Genomic DNA, 20,063 nt, shown 5'->3' with positions numbered 1-20,063 from the left:
ATTTTCCAGTGTTTTGAAGAGTTCAAGAACACAGTAAGCTGCACAGGCTCTGCATCTGGCACCGCACAGAATTCCTTGAGGCACATGTGTGTCCATACCTCAAAGGTTACCAAGACACTTAAGACCCCACAAAGCAGAACCAGAGGCTGCACAGAGAGGTGAAAAATTGGTTAGGCAGGGCTAAGCATCAAAGAAGCAACAAACACACTATGTAGGCACCCTCTTTATTTTACTCCCCACCAAAAAAAAGCCCTTCGGTGTGCAAGTTGTAACATTCAAAAATATGGAAAGACAACTGACATGGCAAAGGACACTGCTGGGCAGTTTGAGTTAAACTCTCCAGAGGTAAATTACAACGTTGTCTGCCTGTAAAGTCTGCCTGACATCCACGTATCACTTGTTCACAATCAACACTGCACTTGCCTTTTAGGTTGCTGAAATGCATTCTAGGGGGAGAGAGAAAGTGTCTGAGTTGCCCAAAAGCTCACCTTTATGAACTCAGTGTTCAGGCTTTGTGGGAAATTACTAACACCAGAGTGGTACTGCTCACATCACTAGTGATGCCAAGGGCAAGTATCACAGAGGATGGATTTCATGGCAATGGCTGAGGCATTCACACACACAAGAACAAGAGAAAAAATGTACCAGTAAACACAGGAACAGTTATTTTTCTGTGATTTTTCAAAAAAAATACAGTTGTTTTGACAGTGAAAATCTCAGTGATTTTTTCCTTGTTTTTGATGGAAGCAAACATTTGAGGAGTTCATTGCAGCCTGACTAGTTCCTCTTCCATTTGTTAAACATCTTCTTGAACACTTTTCACAGCCAACTTGCCAGGAGTCAATAAGATTTAAAAAAACTATCTAAGAGTAACCAAGATCAAAAATATTTTCTATGTCACAGAAGGGCAAGCAAAGTAAAGTAGAAACAGTGCTGGATCTTCCACCGACCTTATGCAAATGTGTAATTAAATTAATCACTGAGGATTTGATAAAGGAATCCAAATCAAGGTTAGCCAGGTATGTAAAGCTCAGTTTAACTGTCAGCCTTTCACATCTGACTGATGTGTTGTTAATCCTATATAGTAATTATTTAACAGACTTTCTAAAGAATAGGGTTTTTCTTCAAAATTTTGAATACTGTTTAAATCTCTTTTAAAATAATGGCTTTCTTTGCAAAGACAGATATTTTTCAATTTCCTCATTGTGATGCAAGCAGATGTGAGAACTGGACTTATTGCACTGAACTTACTGGCATCTTTCTCTTTGCCTGAGGACCACTAAAGAGTTCATCAAGAAATAACATGGCATAACATAGGCAGGAAAAGTTATAGTTTGGCTAATATGTAATATACTGAGAACTCAACAGGGCTTTTGCAGAATCCATTCAATATCTTTTCAAAAACATAAATAAGGCTTTGGAGAGGATTGCTTTCCTGGTATCTTTTATTTTCAACATTTTCTATTATTCAGGAAGACTACCTGAACAAGAAAATAAAATTTGAGTGAGGACTTCAAAAAATTTACCTTAAAATGTGGTAAATGTCAATCTAGAATCTTGTATTACACAACCCTGTATAAAAGACTGTTTTATGACAAGGTAAGCAGAATTTGCTTATTAAAAAAAAAAAAAAAAGACAGGTAAGCACTGAAGATTCTGTTTGATAAGTATGACTAACATAAAGCTTAGGTATTTCTTATGCAAAAGCCATGTGGAAAACAGAGCTGCAAAAAACTGCCTTGCCTTCAAAACCGAATTCACAGACACCTTTATAAGTACCAAGATTTAACAACCATATGTCTAGTTTTGCATCTTATACTAAATTTTGTCTTTGCATAATGGCTCATTTTATGCCCACAGTGAATACTTCCATTTATTTTAGTTCTGATTTCCAAAAATGTGGCTGGTTCACATCAGTGACCCTGGTTTAGTCTTCTCTTCTCCTGTCCCAGTCATTGCACAGATTCCTAAGTAGTAGCTTTCACCTTCTGTGGCTATGGCATTTGCCCAGACCAGAGGGACACTTCTGTCCACTGTTTCACCCATGTGAGATGCTGCCTTGTGCATAGGGAAGTAGGTAATTCCTCAAAACTTGGCACGTGGCCACACTATCCCCCATGCTGTAATCTTCAGACTGACTGTGGTTAGTAATATGATCAATAGACACAAGAAATAACAGTCTGAGTACATAGCCATATGGTGTCCTGCTATTAACCGTTTGCAAAGACAAAACTGACCTTTTACTCCCACCGCATTTGCAAAGTCTTTATGAGGTTTGTACCTATTTTTAAAACTTCTCGTTACTCTCCTGAAGAGCTCTGACAAAGGTTTTCAGATGTCAAACAAGTTTTTGAAAGGCATATCCTCATTGCACAGGTGTCATATGCTTTGCAGAGTGACACCACTTCTAGTTAGATGTCAGAAATGTAAAATGAAGCTAATAGAATGCTTTATTTATGTACTCAGTTATTCAAGGTGAGGTCTAATGAGGTAACAAACACCTGACTAAATATTTTATAATTGCTAAGCTATAAAGGAAACCCTAAAATTAAACTATACAGGACATTAAGCATTAATTCATTTAATGCTACCTGCACAATCTGCTGAAAGAGACTAAACCCTTCTGAGACTGCTACCCACTGGTGGGTCCTTTCCTTTCAAACTTTGCCTCATGCTGATCATTGCCTGCCATCCTCAGCTTCTCTCCTCTGTCCTGTAATAATGTCACCAGTTTCTTGTCCTTTTCATGAGGTTGTGAGGCTTGTAGCTTCTCTCTGGCAGTGTCAACCTTGATCAAACAGCCTGGCTAGCTGACACAAAGAGCAGAAAGGAAGCAGACTCAGCACTGACCAGAGCTCTCCAAGGTGCACAATGATTCATAGCTTGAGGAAAATGTTAATGAAAAAAAATTTAATCAAAAATCATTCCAATTTTTGAGTAACTTCGTTTATTTCAATTCAGATTACCTTTTGCTTCATTTGGGAATTCAATAAGAGACTAAGTGGGAATTCTCTAAAAATTAATAGATTTTAGGTCTCACTTTTTCTGTGAAATGTGAGATTTTTTTGTTGCCATAAGGACACCAGGATGAGTGAGATACAAATTGAAGATACAGGTGCATAAACTGAAAATATTGCAGAATGTTATGCCTAAATACAATACCCTTAGTTCTGTGCCCACATATGGACACAGAGAATGGAAATACTAGTACACATGAGAAAAAATAAAGTTTATTACATGTCCAGAAAGTGCAACTTGTTACAAGGTCTTTGCCAGGGACTAATTTTCCTAGGGGCAACCTCAATTTGCTTTCGGTATAGAAGCATCCTCGGCCACCCTTGGGCAGGAAGAAATTTGGACAACGTTTTTGCCTCAAGGAGTCGGCAATATGAGGCCTGAGCCTCTCCTTGGAGCTGTGAATCTGGTGTCTGAGCTCCTGGTAAACTTCCATAGAGCTCCTACAAGAGGATTATTTTATACGTATAGTACAGTTGAAGTTAACGTTGGTATTTGATGTAGTCTCTGTCCACTACACTGTAATGTCAGGCAAGAATCAGATTAATTAGATGTTGAGAAATGAGGTTAAGTCATGGATAATTCGAGAGATGAAAGAGAAAGACAGTAACAAGATCTGCTCTTTGAAATAATTCAATTTATTTTCTTCTTATTACATAATTTTCTTTGGGGTTTTCTGCCTTGCTTACGTGCTCAGGATAGGTAGGCTTTTAGAGAAGGATAAGTAGGCTTTTAGAGAAGGAAAAGGAATTCATTCTAAAATAAACTTGCTTCAAAGTTTTTTACATAGTACTGTTGTCTCATTTTTAATTGCTGTTTGTACAACAGGGTTTCAAAAGATTGTTTTAAATAACTTCATATTGATGTACACTAAATAGGTAGGTAGGTAGGTAGGTAGGTAGGTAGGTAGGTAGGTAGGTAGGTAGGTAGGTAGGTACGTAGGTACGTAGGTACGTAGGTTGGTAGGTTGGTAGGTAGGCAGGCAGGCAGGCAGGCAGGCAGGCGGGCAGATAGATAGATAGATAGATAGACAGACAGACAGACAGATAGGTAAAGGCCCAGTGGAAACAGAAGAGTCCTGTGAAACAGAACAATTCTACCTACACTTCATGAGGGACTTTAGTATTATCTAAGTGAAAGATGTAACTGTTCAGGGAGGTATCTTTCCTTAGTACTTCAGTATTCCTTGGAAATAGAATGTTTATAGTGTTTATACTATTAGATCAATGTCAGAAAATTTGCTTTATTTATTCCTATTTCCATTAAGAAAGGCTTGTTATACAAGCAAACAAGAACTCACTTTAAGGCAAACGTAACTCAACAGAGTCAGTCATCTATCATTAAAGCATTGATAACAACACTACTGAAATGATGTATGTTTTAAAAACATGAAATAGGGACATACTTCATTTATTATAGTTTATGGGAAACAAGATATAAAGGCATACATTGGCAGGCAAATAAACAGCAAAACAAAGCAAAATAAATCTTGTGTTAGAGGCAAGGAAAAACTGCTAGAGTAGGATGAAGAGCAAAACTTACACAAAATTTCCAAGCGGGTTATTGAATGTTTTAGGTTTATGTCCCTAAAGGAGGCATTAAAAGTGAGTGTGCTCAGTACACAAATATCACTTCTTGTGTGAGCCCCCCATTTAATTTAGCACATAGACTCTTTTTACCAAAAATGTTTGAAGCCCAGTCCCCATTGTTTCCACTGAATTCTTGCTTACTTACTACTCAGGGAGAAGAATCACTACTATGAGCAGATGTCTTCTTTGATATGGACTTGAAATATCTTGTAGTGCTAACTGTTAAGAAGTCAGTAGAGCTTGTGCTGATGGCACAATATTCAGCCTGCCTTAAGATGGTGAAACATAGATAAAAAGATTTAAGGCATGCTTGGTAAAAATAAAAGCATTTAGAGAATCCAGGAAAACACTTCGGTAAAGATCCATTCCCCTTCACATTACAGGCAGGAGCCATGCTCATTTTTCAACATCTGCATGGATCTGTTTCATCAAAGGACAAAAATCAATTATTTCCTTCACAATATCCATTTCCCACTTCATATATTTAAAAGTGGGTTTATTTTCTCATAATAAAGTGGAGTGGTTGAAAGCATTGTATAAATTATATATCTATCTGGCATGTTTTACCATGGCTGCCAGCCAAACTAAAATATTCATATCTGTATCACTGTAGAATTCAAAGGACATAGAGGACTCAGGGAAACCGGAATTCCTCTGCTGAACTTTCAAAGTCCTTGGTCTACAAGATAGATGTTAAACTAAATTCAACCTTTTCGTGTCTTACAATTTACCTTCAGCTATATGTTTTTCTTCTTGTATAAGATAAGAGAATGCTTTCATCACCCACTGATGGGCTATTCGTTTTAATGAAAAAGTTTTCATTCTGTTTTATCTATTTTCTTCTAGAATACTTTGTTGGTGTGAACCTCACTTTACTCTTTTCTCTACATTAGAATGGTACTCATTCACAGCTGCTGTTGTGAAGGTTACAAAACGAATAAGTATCAGAAAAATCACACATAGGATTTGTATGTCAGAGACATTAGACTTCACTCATCTTATAAATTTATTTTTGAAATTGAAATTTAAAAGTGTTGAACTGCAACAGTGAAAAAAAGTATAATTATTACATTCTGAGGTATCTCAAATCAGGCTTTTAAAATGGCAATACTGAATATTCTCAGTTATAATTAATGTGGGTGAACAAATAGTTATTCTCAAACTATAACACATAGAAACCAGGATATCAAACAGTTGTGCAAGGAGAAGAAGTAATAATGTTAGTTAGTTCTGTGTAAAAATACCCCTCAAATAAGGAATTCTATGCAGAAGTATCACTCTCTGTACCTAAAAGCAGACATGTAACTATGGAGGGAATGCTGACTTCAGGAAAGTTGTCTCTGTGGGTTTTGAGTTTCATTTTCTTGTCAGATTTCAAGTGTTGCCAACCAGTCATTTTAAGAAAGTGACAAACACTTATTGTCAAAATGATAAGTTGTCCAGCCTTCTGTTTCAAGAGCTGATCAATTCTTCTCTTGCTCTGACCATACCCTCCCTCATAAAGAAAAAACAAAACACTATATCCATAGTTAGCAAGAGAGGCTCAGGCGTTGTATTGCCAGCTCCTTGAAGCAGGGACATTGTCCCAATTTTCTGCCATCCAAAGTGCCAGAGGTTGCTTCTGTACTGGAAGCACCTGTTTTTTTCTGGATCTCATGGAACTGATCATCTTGATTAACATCATGCAGCACATACAAGACAAACAAGCCAACAGGCCCAGTCAGCATGGGTATATGAAAGGCAGGTCCTCTTTTACCAACCTGGTCTCCTTCTACAACAAGGTCGCCAACTTAGCGGATGAGGGAAAGGCTGTGGCTGTTGTGCACTTAGACTTCGGTAGAGCCTTTGACACAATTTCCCATAGCATTCTCCTGGAGAAGCTGACAGCTCATGGCCTGGATGGGTGTACTCTTTGCATGGCTGGAAGGCCAGGCCCAAAGAGTTGTGGTGAATGGAGTCAAATCCAGTTGCTGGTTGGTCACAAGTGTTGTTCCCCAGGGGAGCTGTTCTGTTTAATCTCTTTATCAATTATCTGAATGCGGGGATTGAGTGCACTCTTAGTAAATTTGCAGATGACACCAAGTTGGGTGGGAGTGTTGATCTGCTTGAGGGCAGGAAGGCTCTACAGAGGGACCTGGACCAGCTGGATCAATGGGCTGAGGCCAATTGTATAAGGTTGAACAAGGCCAAGAACCGGGTCCAGCACTTGGGTCGCAACAACCCCATGTAACTCTACAGGCTCGGGGAAGAGTGGATGGAAAGCTGCCTGGCAGAGAAAGATCTGGGGGCATTGATCAACAGCTGGCAGAACATGAGCCAGCAGTGTGCCCAGGTGGCCAAGAAGGCCAACAGCATCCTGGCTTTTACCAGAAATAGTGTGGCCAGAAGGACTAGAGAAGTGATCATCCCCTTGTACTCAGCACTGGTGAGGCCTCACCTTGAATCCCGTGTTCAGTTTTGGACCCCTCGCTATAAGAAAGACATTGAGGTGCTGGAGACACTTCGAGAAGGGTGACGAGGCTGGTGAGGGGTCTGGAGCACAAGTCTGATGAGAAGCGGTTGAGGGAACTTGGGCTGTTCAGCCTGGAGAAAAGGAGGATGAGGGCAGACCTTCTGATTATCTGAAGGGACGTTGTAGCACGGAGGGTGTTGGTCTGTTCTCCCAAGTAGCAAGTGATAGCATGAGAGCAAATTGCCTCAGGTTGTGTCAGGGAAGGTTCAGATTGGATATGAGGAAACATTTCTTCACAGAAGGGGTTGTGAAGCACTGGAACAGGCTGCCCAGGGAAGTGGTGGAGTCACCATCCCTGGAGATGTTTAAAAGATGTATAGATGAGGCTCTTAGGGACACGGTTTAGTGCTAGAGTTAGGTTATGTTTGGACTTGACCTTAAGGGTCTCTTCCAACCAAAATGATTCTCTGACTCTGATTCTCTGATTCTCTTCTACCTATTGCTCTTAGACTGCACCACCTGCCTGGCCACCAGGAGAAATTTCTTTTGCTCCTGAAGAACTGGATTGCCCCCACTGGGATCCCACACTCTTCATAGCATCAACCCAACTGCCAGTGTAGGGAAGATTTTCAAGGTCTTTGAGGATGGGATGAGGATGGGTTCTGGATGTCCCCATTACCAACCTGTACCAGGGCCTCACAAGGATTGAGGATGGACATAGGTAACAATTTCCAGCTACAAAAGTAGAAGAAGACAGTTAGACATTACAGAAATTTCACATTGTCAAAGATTTCTAGGAGCTGTTTGGTCTTTTGCTTCACTGTGTTACTTCAAAACAAACACTTCACCACCAAGCAGATACTTAAACTTCTATCAAAACCAGTCCAGACCACTGACCAAGCATTGATGCTGTGCAAAAGCAAACTTACCACCTGTGATTGCAGAATGGACAACTAACTGAACTTCTTATTAGACCTACAAGAAAAACAAAAACTTATCTGGCTACAGTGGGTCCCCCACTGTATTTAAATCTACACTTAACGTGATGAAGAGCCATAACTTTTGCCTCTACCAGTGGAGCAATTCTTCCACCAGTAAAGAGTTTTTGAAAATACATCTTTTGTGGACTCAAATATTAGTGAAATGCAGAGAAAGGCTAAGGACTGTGTTCCACAAGTTGTTATACAAGCAGGAATCCCACCTTCAGTAGTGTAGAAAATGCTATTCCAAATTAATCTACAAGAGAACCTAAGTACTTTGACACATCCAAGTGTGCGACACAATGCAAAGAATTTCCTTCTGGCCATGTTGTTTCAGCATGGTGAGGTCTTTCCTTCATCCTGTGTACTAGTTTTAACTGACAGTCTTGTTTAGCAGAGTGTACTGGGTCTGGTTGGGCTGGAGTTATTTTTCTTCATAGCAGTCTGCATTGTGCTTGGGTTTAGATTTGTAACCAAAACAGTGTTGATAAAACAACAATATTTTGGCTATTGGTGGACAGTGCTTGCACTACATCAAGGCCTCCTCTGTTTCCCATTCTGCTCCCACTGTCAGTAAGTTAGGAGTGGAAGAGAGCCTGCAAGGAGACAAAGTCAGGACAGCTGGCCCAAACTGACCAAAGAGATACTCTGTAGGATAGAACATAGTTTTCAGCAATAAAGCTAGAGGGTAGTTTTTCCAAGGCTACAGTTCCTCAGAGACTGTTTGGTCATCAGTCTGCTGTGATTGCCTTTGCATCGCCTCTTTTTTTTCCCCTTCACTTACTAAACTTTCTTTATCTTGACCCATGAGTTTTCTCACTTTTGCCTTTCTGATTCTAAACCAGCTATTACTTGCCTATAGACAACCAAAGTTCTCACCCCTTAAACCCTGAAAATAAGAACAGACCAGACTTTGCTGAAGGTTGTATGTCAACTACATGTTATTAATATCAAATCATTTCTCATACTCTGCAGGCTATTTTCACCAATAAACTGACTGCTGACTTGAAAGGGGTGTTGGAGTATCTAACCTTTAAATGCTCCTTCCAACCCAAACTAGTCTGTGATTTTGTTTCCATGATTCTATGAAATGTGGGCTCTTGACCTGTTCACCCTTCTCCTGTCTGGTGCTCTGTAAGGTTTTTCCCATGGTGGGTTCTTTTTGTCTTCCAAGCACAGATCCATCCCTCAGCACAAATCAGTTCCTCTGGGCTGAGGAATTAGTTAAAGGATGGCATTTTAAGACTAGTCAGTCAGGTCACACGGAAAACCTTGTTTTTATAGCGCTTTAACACAAACTAAGCCTCTGAAAAAAGGCTCTGTATTTAGCTGCATTTCTGTATGACTGCATCATGCTTTTAGTTGCTCAAAGAAGTCTGGACCACATTAGGACAAACCAGGTTCTTAAACAACCATAATCTCACCAGCAAAAATTATTTATAAATTGTTTCTCAGTTGCCCTGTTGTGGCATTCATTACTTTTTTTCCGACACGTTTTTTTCCCCTTAAGTACTTTTTCCAATTTTTTCTATTTTTTCTATTTTTTTTCTCTTAAACTTTTTTTTTATGTTAAAGCACATCTTGAAAATTCTACTACACCCCTCCTGCCCAGTAATCTAACTTTAAGTAATAGAGATTTGAGAAATTTTAAAATTCCTGTATGTATCATAATTACTGACAGAGGCCATAGCTAGAAACAGCTAAAAGATTAGTTATATCTTGAGTTATAGTGGCTGCAGCTTCAGGTTATCTAAAAAAATGAAACATTTGTTCATTTTATAAAAGTGTCATGTCAGCTTGTATACCAAAAGCCTCCAAAAATCATGCTGAGATCTTTGCATGGCAGTGAAGAAACATGATATATATTATATTAACTTGAAAAAAAAAATTACAGAAGCAAAACTATTACACAGGCAAGTGAAGTTTCTTTCAAGTTGAATTTGGCAGCAGTGCCCTGAAATTGCAGAAGGCCCAGACTCCATTAATTCTGTTGCTAGGGGTCCCAAATAGTCACCTTCAGAATGTAAAGATCTCTTGCCAAATTTTTAAGATAAGAAAGCGTTAGTATGTTTTACTCTGCTGATAAGCAGCAATGTTAGAAGGCTTATACTTCTGATCCCAGGGAGCAGGGAAGTGTGTGAGGACAGAGGTATTCATGCAACAGAAGTTCTATATTTCTATAGTTGATGGACAAATGCTCAAGTGAGTAATGACAATACATCTGTAAATGTGTGCATGATTGACTTGCAGAGAATGAGAATCCTGAGTTTATTTGTTGCCAAGAAAAGCAATCTGCTTCTACATGTATGGTTTTCTTTCTTAACATTTTTAAATGAAGAATATGTATTTTGTCTCATAGACATCCAGCAAAAAAGGAGAAAACAGACATAACCATGTCTCAGGCTAACATAACAGTCCTATTTTCCACAGCCATTAGAGCTATTTCACAGAGTTATATTTAACTCATTTCTCAAGCTTTGCCACCTGGGGCTTTTATTCAGCTTGCTGAGTTGCTTTCTGTGTAGCATGGAGTGTCCTGACAGCAAGATGAATGAGTGTAAGCCCTACTGCTTTTGAAAATCAGCTCATTTTGTAGAATACGCTTTCAGCTCTGTGGAACAGCTTTCTCAACAGCTGGTCAGAGGACTGACTACTGGGCAGGTCTCCCTGTGCTCATGCTGGTGCTGTTTTTCAAGAATGAAACAACAAATTTAATGCACGCTCAGAGCAAAGGAAACCAACAGTCTTCTGGGTTTAACTAGAAAAACCATCACCAGCAGGTCAAGGGAATGACCCTTCCCTCTACTCAGCACTGGTGATGCCACATCCGGAGTGCTGTGTCCAGTTCTGGACAAGAGGGAGACAGACATACTGAAGCAAGCCCAGTGCAGGGCCACTCAGATGGTTACAGGACTAGAGCATCACTTGCACAACCTTGAGAGGAGAAGGCTCCCAGGGAGCTTATCAGTGTGCATCAACAGCTGATTGGGGGGAAGGAAGATGAAGATGAGTGGAGATGAGAGACACAGACACTTCTCACTGGTGCTCACTGAGAAAACAAAAGGCAACGGGCACAAAATGAAAAAAAAAATTTCAATCTGAACACAAGAAAACTTTTTTACTGTGAGGGAGACTGAGTAGTGGCACAGGTTGCCCAGAGAGGCTGTGGAGTCTCCATTCTTGAAGTGATTCAAACGCCGGCTGGACACAGTCCTGATCAACTTGCTGTAGTTGACCCTTCATTGAGCCAGAAGATTAGATTACAGGATATTAAGAGGTCCATTCCAACCTCAATTCTTTGAAATCCTCAAGTATGCACCCAACACCTTGCTTCTGCATCACATCTGAACAACAGGAAGCCACCTGCTGTAATGTAATTTACAGGGCTGAAAGGCCTGTAGGTTCCTAGGATGGTTTCCAGATCACTAATTAAGTAAGAAGAACTGATGAAGTGGGGACAGTGCAAGATCCTCCTCCCACTCTGCACCACAGAAAGGGCTGCCAATCCAGCTGAGGTTCACTTACTGCTCACTGCCAGTTACCGGGAACAGGCTGAGCCGAGCTCTAACAGCCTTTGTCAACAGCCCAAGAGATAGCGGTAGGAATGCTTGAAGAGTGGCAGCATTTTCCTCAGGCAATCTGAAGAAGCACCAAATAAAATCAGGCTTTATACATAAAAACTGAAATCCAGTTCCAAACTGTTACTGTACCTACTGTACCTACAATCATGGCATGCAAAAAACCCCTCTTATGTATTACAACATAAAATGCCTAAAAATTCTTCAAAAGTGAATGCTTTTTCTCAAAGAAAACTCCACAGTCTTTCACATTTTAACAGATCAAATCTTCAGTATGGGGGCAAGGGGGAAAATTTCAAACTATCCCTTATGCCAGCATCTTTTTAACATAGTTAATCCTGAGCAATTTCAGGTAGTCAATAGATAGTGTATAACACTTGGAACATTTATATTGCTGGTACCTACCTGAGGTATCCGGAAGCAAAAATCATTATTCAAGTACAAACAAGAGAGGTCCATGACTTTGGAGGGCACTTGTGTCTAGAAACCAATATATACAGGAAGTTCTATTAAAAAGAAATTGTAACCCAGTATGTAGCAATTTTTAATTCATATAAAAGATGAGCATACTATTACAAGTAAGTAATATGAGAACATTACTGTTTTTCAGCAAGAACTATTGGAGAGAAACAGCAGGGGAATGCAATAGAGCACTTCTCAGGTAGAATTTGAAACACCTGGATGAGCATTAAACTCCCCAAACAAATGAATCCTGCCAACCTACTGATGTCTGCGCAGCTATACTGGCACAGCTTTGTCCACTGTTCTTTGCAACACTGTAGATGACTCAAAAAAAAATGAATCCTGTAGCTTGGGGTTTTTTCATTATATGTCAAGTCAGTATTTTCATCAAAATACCAAAACCAAGCACAGGACCATCAGGTATTCTGGAACCTTGCTCCTAGAATAATTATTGAAGCATCTTACACCTCAGAATGGAAATCTGGATGAGTGATCTGTCAGTGCAGCTTCCAACTCACATCATTCCTCCTCCATGTGCCCAAACCCACACCAGCTTTGTTCAGAGCTTTCTACAACTTCACTGTGTCACTAAGTGGAGGAGCTAAGGCACCCTTTGTGTTGGTGATGGATTGCTCAGTTATTAAGGTGATTTATGTTTTGCCCATTAGAGAATTCACCCAGAACTCAGCTCAGGACTAGGCAGACAGCATGAGAACAATTGCCTAAAAAGAAAAAATAAAGTGTTCATTTTATCTGCAAGGAGGTGTCTTACAGAGGTGACACCTATCAGGGTGTGTATCAGTTAGATACCAAGAAAGAGTTGTAAAAATTAAAAACTGACAAACTCCTTTGTTAGATACAGTAAGGTGTCTCCCACATATTTTGCTCCTTGAAGAACACCACCTCTTCCACTGTATTCATCATACTGTACTTCTGTTTCTCTGAGCTGCAAAGCCAGGACCATAAAGGTGACATTTCTGTGGAAAAAATAAAATGCTAGACTCTGTCCTTTTCCCCGCAGAAACTCACAACCCCTTCAAGGAGAACTGAGAGGCTTCTCCATGGGTCACCTTCCCATGTAGGCTCTGAGCACTTTGCATAAGCAAAGCAGTCAAGTTACCATTGTACCTTGCATGTATGAGACCCCAAACAGCCCATGGTGTGGAAGGACACTGAGCTCCAAGAGTGGTAATACAACATGATCTGCACACCATGACTCTCAGCGCTGGTGTATTATTCCCTTCCCTTGGCAGGACAGTCATGCTGCTGAGTGAACTGTCACACTGGCAATGCTGCCTTCTAGCTCACAACCAGATACATAATATTCTGCTTCTGAGTTACCTAGGGCTCTCCATAGCAAGAGCAGCAGCTCCTTTGGAGGGCTCCCCTGCTCCCCAACATCTCTCCCATGCACACTGCCAAGGTGTCAGTCTACTTCTGAGGATGTCACCTGGCTGACGGTTCAAAAGCCTTACAGACTCTTCCACTTCCTCTCCAAGCCCCTCCTGGGCAAAGTGGACATGTAGATGTGGAAGGAGCAGAGATGGACTCCCTTTTTCTCTTTCAGTTGAATGATCTGGTCCAAGAATTCATATTAGTTGAGTTTGTGTCCTCAGGCTCATCTGAAAAATAAAGTAAGATAACACAGCAGCCAAACAAAATCTTCAGTCTCTTCAAGAAGTTATTTACAGAATCACATAATGGTCGGGGTTGGAAGGGACTTCTGAGATCACCCAGTCCAACCCATCTGCTAAAGCAGGTTCACCTAGAACAGGTGGCACAGGATCAAGTCCAGGCAGTTTTTTAATATCTCCAGAGAAGGAGACTCAACCTCTCTGCGCAGCCTGTTCCAGTGCTCTGGCACCCTCAAAGAATTTTCTCCTTGTATTCAGATGGAACTTCCTGTGTTTCAGATTTTGCCTGCTGCCTCTCATTCTGTTGTTAGACACCACTGCAAAGAGTCTAGCCCCATCCTCTTGGCATCTGTCCTTAAGATATTTATAAGAATTGATAAGATGCCCTCTCAGTCTTCTCTCCTCCAGGCTGAACAGACTCAGCTCTCTCAGCCTCTCCTCATAAGTCACCTAGTCATCTTTGTAGCCCACCACTGGACTCTGTCCAGTAGTTCCTTGTCTTTCTTGAACTGGGGAGCCCAGATCAAGACACAGTACTCCAGATGCCCCTCACCAGGGCGGAGCAGAGGAGGAGGATCAACTCCCTCAACCTGCTGGCTACACTCTTCGCAATGCACCCCAGGATACCATTGGCCTTCCTTGGCCACAAGGGTATAGCGCTGGCTCATGGTTGACTTGTTGTCTACCAGGACTCCTAGGTCTTTCTCTGCAGAGCTGCTTTTCAGGTCAACCCCCAACCTGTACTGGTGCCTGGGGTTATTCCTCCCTGGGTGTTGTTCCCTAGATTTGCTTTTGTTAAACTTCATTAGGTTCCTCTCCTTCCAACTCTCTAGCCTGTCCTCGCTGAATGGCAGCACAGCTTTTTGATACATCAGCCACTCCTCCCAGTTTTCTGTCATCAGCAAACTTGGTGATGGTGCACTTTGTCCCTTCATTCAGGTCACTGATGAACAGGTCAAACAAAACTGGACCCAGTGCTGACTCCTTGGGAACACCATGAGCTACAGGCCTCCAGCCAGACTCTGCGCTGCTAATCACTACCCTATGAGCTCTGCCATCCAGCCAGTTCTCGATCCATCTCACTGTCCACTCATCTATTGTAAAAGTGTGTTAAATTTCCTTGATCTTATTTTTTCCTTTTCAAAAAAAATCACTAAAAATAGAATCTGATTACAATGGGAGACCTATAAAGGTAATGTTTAATAGTCTGTATAGCTCTGTCAGCCTGGAGACTAAATGAATTATAAAAGTGTCAGAATGTGGCACCTACTGCTTTTTCACTGCTCTGACAGGAGGAGAAGATCATCATTATCTGCCTGATACTCTAAGGGGAGGGCTCCTAACAGCATCAGAAGCCATCACTACTGAAATGCCACTGGCCTTTGGCCAACAGCTTCAAAGACAACTGAAGCAGAGCACGTGGAATCCCTTCTTATTATCTTAGGTATACAAATGGTAAGTAATCTTTTTAGTATAGCACAGAAAGGAAGCTAGGACCTCAATGTTCATCCTTGAAATAAGTGCTTCATCAGTTACTACAGTAATGTCAGGATTTTTAAATGGAACAGGGAATTGATGTGCAGGTAACTGAGGATTATGGCTGTAAAGTATATTTTATCAAGCTTTACAGAAGAATGTCTGGCATAGAAAATGTACTTTGCTATACTCAGTGTTTGCATTGTTTACTTATCAAAAACACAGTAAAATAAAATAAAAAAATCTCTACCAGGAAGCACAGCATTTCTATTTCTCCCACAGGAAATAAACTTTATGAGACAAACACCAGTAGCTTTTAGAAGAAAATGCAGCCATAAGGCTGTAGTTTGAAGTCACGTATTCAGAAGACTGCAGCTGCCAGCACAGGAAAGTGTTCTCAAAGCCTTGGCTAAGAGCAGATCTGTCAGAATAAAACCCTGGAAGGATGAATTACAACTTACTGAACGTAACTGCAGGATTTATAGATATGCTGGCACATGTAAGTAAAGCTGCCTGTGGGAAACAGGTGCAGCTGGTGATTACAAAAGCCCACCATTTTCCATGGAAGGATACAAACTGGTCCCACCATTATCTCCAGCAAAATTCTGCATTTAAGGCCTGACACTGCAGCTCCCCTTTTCTACAATCAGATGATTTCAATAGACAGTGTGGGCCAGTAGCTAAAGCCTAAGACCAGAGCTCTGGGCACACCTCTGCCACGGACATGTTCTCCATCCTTAGGCAAGGCATTTGACATCATCATGCTATTTAGTCTGTAGAACCATTGGCATTGCAGTTGTGACAATGTATTTTTATTTTGTCCTGCCAGACAGGATATGATCTCAGCTGAGAACTCCCAACACCACAGTAAAATAAATGACTTAATAATTCAGAACAGAAACATAAATCAAACTCTCCCTTCTTATCCCAGAAAATCAAATAAAGAATACTTCATATCATCCCAAATTCCAACATAATCTAAGAAAACCACCCAGTCAACTGGACTATTTCCCAGCTCCAGCCCTTCTGAGAGACTACACAACAGCAAGACCTCTCTCCAACCAATAACTGAAAAAATAAAACACTGAGTTTTTGTCCTCCTCGCTATTCCTGCCCTCGTATTGCTGAGAGATCTTAGACTTCTGTCTCCTGCCTCCCACCAAATAAATGCACCTTGCATAAGTTATCACCTATTTTACTTCGTGACTATATTTTTTATATATATGGGGGAAGGGAAGGAGAAGGAACAAACCACAACCTGCTAATTATTGACTTTTCAAAAGTACAGGTCGAGAAACAATACAGGTGTTTTCTCAGGTTGGCAGCCTGTCATAAGTGGAGTCCCCAGCAATCAATACTGGGTTGCACGCTGTTCAACGTCTTCATGAGCGACTTGGGTGATGGGACTGAAAGCAGCCTCATCAAGTTTGCCGATGACACCATGAGTGGTGTGGTGGACACATCCGAATGGAGAGCCGAAACAGAAACACCCAAACATGCTGGAAGAGTGGGCTTAGCAAGAGCAGTATGAAGTTTAACAAAGACACATGCGAAGTCCTGAACCTGGGTCAGGATAAGCAAAAAGCCCAGTACAGACCAGGATACCTGTGGCTGGGGAGCCACAGTAGGGACTCCCCAGGGCCTTGGGGGTCCTGGTGGAGAGAAAAAGAGAGAGAAAGAGAAAGGGAAAGAGAAAGGGATAGAGAGGGGAGGGGAGGGGAGGGGAGGGGAGGGGAGGGGAGGGGAGGGGAGGGGAGGGGAGGGGAGGGGAGGGGAGGGGAGGGGAGGGGAGGGGAGGGGAGGGGAGGGGAGGGAAGGGAAGGGAAGGGAAGGGAAGGGAAGGGAAGGGAAGGGAAGGGAAGGGAAGGGAAGGGAAGGGAAGGGAAGGGAAGGGAAGGGAAGGGAAGGGAAGGGAAGGGAAGGGAAGGGAAGGGAAGGGAAGGGAAGGGAAGGGAAGGGAAGGGAAGGGAAGGGAAGGGAAGGGAAGGGAAGGGAAGGGAAGGGAAGGGAAGGGAAGGGAAGGGAAGGGAAGGGAAGGGAAGGGAAGGGAAGGGAAGGGAAGGGAAGGGAAGGGAAGGGAAGGGAAGGGAAGGGAAGGGAAGGGAAGGGAAGGGAAGGGAAGGGAAGGGAAGGGAAGGAAAGGGAAGGGAAGGAAAGGAAAGGAAAGGAAAGGAAAGGAAAGGAAAGGAAAGGAAAGGAAAGGAAAGGAAAGGAAAGGAAAGGAAAGGAAAGGAAAGGAAAGGAAAGGAAAGGAAAGGAAAGGAAAGGAAAGGAAAGGAAAGGAAAGGAAAGGAACAATTTTAAAAGCCACTGCCAATCAATGGCCAGAAGTATCTCAAGGAAAAATGTATGACAAGGTCTTCAGGATCCTTTCTGGCCACACAGAAGGAAGGACTAAGTGACTTATGCAGAAAGGGTATTGATGGAAGCAAAAGTTGAAACTGATCCAAGAAAAAGCAAAGGGTGTATCTCAAGACATCAAGAAGTCCACATCATAAATACTGGTTTCAGGCACCTACATTCATCTTCTAGGTTTTAATAATATCTCAGTTCCTAGCTGAAAACTTCAAATTTATGTTTTCTGCAAAATCATACCAAATCTATTTAATAAAAAAACACATTTAACCCTCCGGTCTAAGCAGGTGTATGCCATTCTTTCTTAAGGATGTTGGTTAGGGTTAGGGTTAGGGTTAGGGTTAGGGTTAGGGTTAGGGTTAGGGTTAGGGTTAGGGTTAGGGTTAGGGTTGTTATGTTAGGGTTAGGGTTAGGGTTAAGGTTAGGGTTAGGGTTAAGGTTTAGAGTTAGGGCCATTAGGGTTAGGGCCCAGGATACGATTAGGGTTAAGGTTTCAGGTTGGGTTAGCGTTTGGGTTACGGTTAGGGTAAGGGTTAGGGTTACGGTGTAGGGTTAGGGTTAGGGTTATTACGTTAGGGTTAGGGGCAGGAGTAGGTTTAGGGTGAGTGTTAGGTTTTACGGTTAGGGTTAGGGTTAGGGTTAGGGTTAGGGTTAGGGTTAGGGTTAGGGTTAGGGTTAGGGTTAGGGTTAGGGTTGGGTTTAGGCTTAGGGTTTAGGGTTAGGGTATAGGGTTAGGGTATAGGGTTAAGGTTAGAGTTAGGGTTAGTGTTAGAGCCATTAAGGTTAGGGCCAGGGGTAGGGTTAGGGTTAGGGTTAGGTTTTAGGGTTAGGGTTAGGGTTAGGAATTAGGGTTAGGTTTAAGGTTAGGGTTAGGGTTGAGGGTTAGGGTTGGGGACATTAGCGTTAGGCAACGGTTAGGGTTAGGGTTGGGTTTTAGGGTTAGGGCCAGGTTTAGGTTTAGGGTTAGCGTTTAGGGTTAGGGCCTTTAGGGTTATGGTTAGAGCCAGGGTTAGGGTTAGGGTTTGGGTTAGGGTTTAGGGTTAGGTTTAGGCTTAGGCTTAGGCTTAGTGTTTAGGTTTAGGGTTAGGGTTAGGGTTAGGGTTAGGGTTAGGGTTAGGGTTAGGGTTAGGGTTAGGGTTAGGGTTAGGGTTAGGGTTAGGTTAGGGTTAGGGCCATTACGGTTATGGTTAGAGCCAGGGTCAGGGTTATGGTTTGGGTTACGGTTAGGAATTAGAGTTGGGGTTAGGGTTAGGAGTTAAGGTTAGGATTAGGGTTTAGGTTAGGGTTAGGGTATAGGGTAAGGGTTAGGGACATGAGCATTAGGGTTAAGGGTTAGGGTAAGGTTTAGGGTAAGGGTTAGGGTTGATGTTAGGGTTAGGGTTAGGGTTTGGGTTAGGGTTAGGGTTAGGGTTAGGGTTAGGGTTAGGGTTAGGGTTAGGGTTTAGGGTTAAGGTTGGGGTTAGCCTTAGGGTTATGGTCTGGGTTAGGGTTAGGGTTAGGCTTAGGCTTAGGGTTTAGGGTTAGGGTTAGAGTTAGGGTTAGGGTTAGGGTCATTAGGGTTAGGGTTAAGGCCAGGGGTAGAGCTGGGGTTAATATTAGGTTTTAGGGTTAGGGCCAGGTTTAGGTTTAGGGTTAGCGTTTAGGGTTAGGGTTAGGGCCATTAGGGTTATGGTTAGAGTCAGTGTTAGGGTTAGTGTTTGGGTTAGGGTTTAGGGTTAAAGTTAGGATTAGGCTTAGGCTTGGTGTTTAGGTTTAGGGTTAGGGTTCATGGTTAGGTTTAAGGTTAGGGCCATTACGGTTATGGTTAGAGCCAGGGTTGGGGTTAGGGTTTGGGTTAGGGTTAGGAGTTAGGGTTAGGGTTAGGGTTAAGGTTAGGGTTAGGGTTAGTCTTAGGGTTAGATTTAGGGTTAGGTTTTAGATTTAGGGTTAGGGTTAGGGTTGGTGTTAGGGTTAGGGTTAGGGTTAGGGTTATGGTTAGGGTTAGGGTTAGGGTTAGGGTTAGTGTTAGGGTTAGGGTTGGGGTTAGGGTTAGGGTTAGGGTTAGGAGTTACGCTTGGGTTTGGGTTAGGGTTAGGGTTGGTGTTAGGGTTAGGGTTTGGGTTAGGGTTAGGTTTAGGGTTAGGTTTAGGATTAGGGTTAGGGTGAGGGTTAGGGTGAGGGTTAGGGTTGGTGTTAGGGTTAGGGTTAGGGTTTGGGTTAGGGTTAGGCTGAGGGTCAGGGTTTAGGGTTAGGGTTAGGGTTAGGCTGAGGGTCGGGGTTTGGGTTAGGGTTAGGGTTCGGGTTACGGTTAGGGTTTAGGGTTAAGGTTAGGGTTAGGGTTAGGGTTAGGGTTAGGGTTAGGGTTAGGATTAGGTTTAGGGTTAGGGTTTAGGGTTAAGGTTGGGGTTAGCCTTAGGGTTATGGTCTGGGTTAGGGTTAGGGTTAGGCTTAAGCTTAGGCTTAGGCTTAGTGTTTAGGTTTAGCGTTAGGGTTAGGGTTAGGAATTAGGGTTAGGTTTAAGGTTAGGGTTAGGGTTGAGGGTT

At 42.1% G+C, this 20,063-nt stretch overlaps 1 protein-coding gene and 1 long non-coding RNA gene across 3 annotated transcripts in view; one reads left to right on the top strand and one right to left on the bottom strand.

Annotated features, from left to right (window-relative positions):
- The window catches only part of CDC42SE2 (CDC42 small effector 2), a 269,695-nt gene that overhangs the window by 23,168 nt on the left and 226,464 nt on the right, over positions 1 to 20,063 (top strand). The gene's annotated exons all lie outside the window — the stretch shown is intronic.
- LOC139826526 (uncharacterized) overlaps positions 4,207 to 20,063 on the bottom strand; it is a 72,271-nt gene continuing 56,414 nt past the window's right edge. For both annotated transcript variants that reach the window (XR_011736645.1, XR_011736644.1), the window contains 3 exons: positions 13,418 to 13,698; positions 12,020 to 12,094; positions 4,207 to 11,675 (listed from right to left, as the gene is read on the bottom strand). This is a non-coding gene — a long non-coding RNA (uncharacterized lncRNA). The remainder of the gene's footprint in view (positions 11,676 to 12,019; positions 12,095 to 13,417; positions 13,699 to 20,063) is intronic.

Source organism: Patagioenas fasciata, chromosome Z (genome assembly GCF_037038585.1).
Source record: "Patagioenas fasciata isolate bPatFas1 chromosome Z, bPatFas1.hap1, whole genome shotgun sequence".
Taxonomy (NCBI): Eukaryota; Metazoa; Chordata; class Aves; order Columbiformes; family Columbidae; genus Patagioenas; species Patagioenas fasciata.
This window is presented reverse-complemented; position numbering and strand designations above follow the sequence as displayed.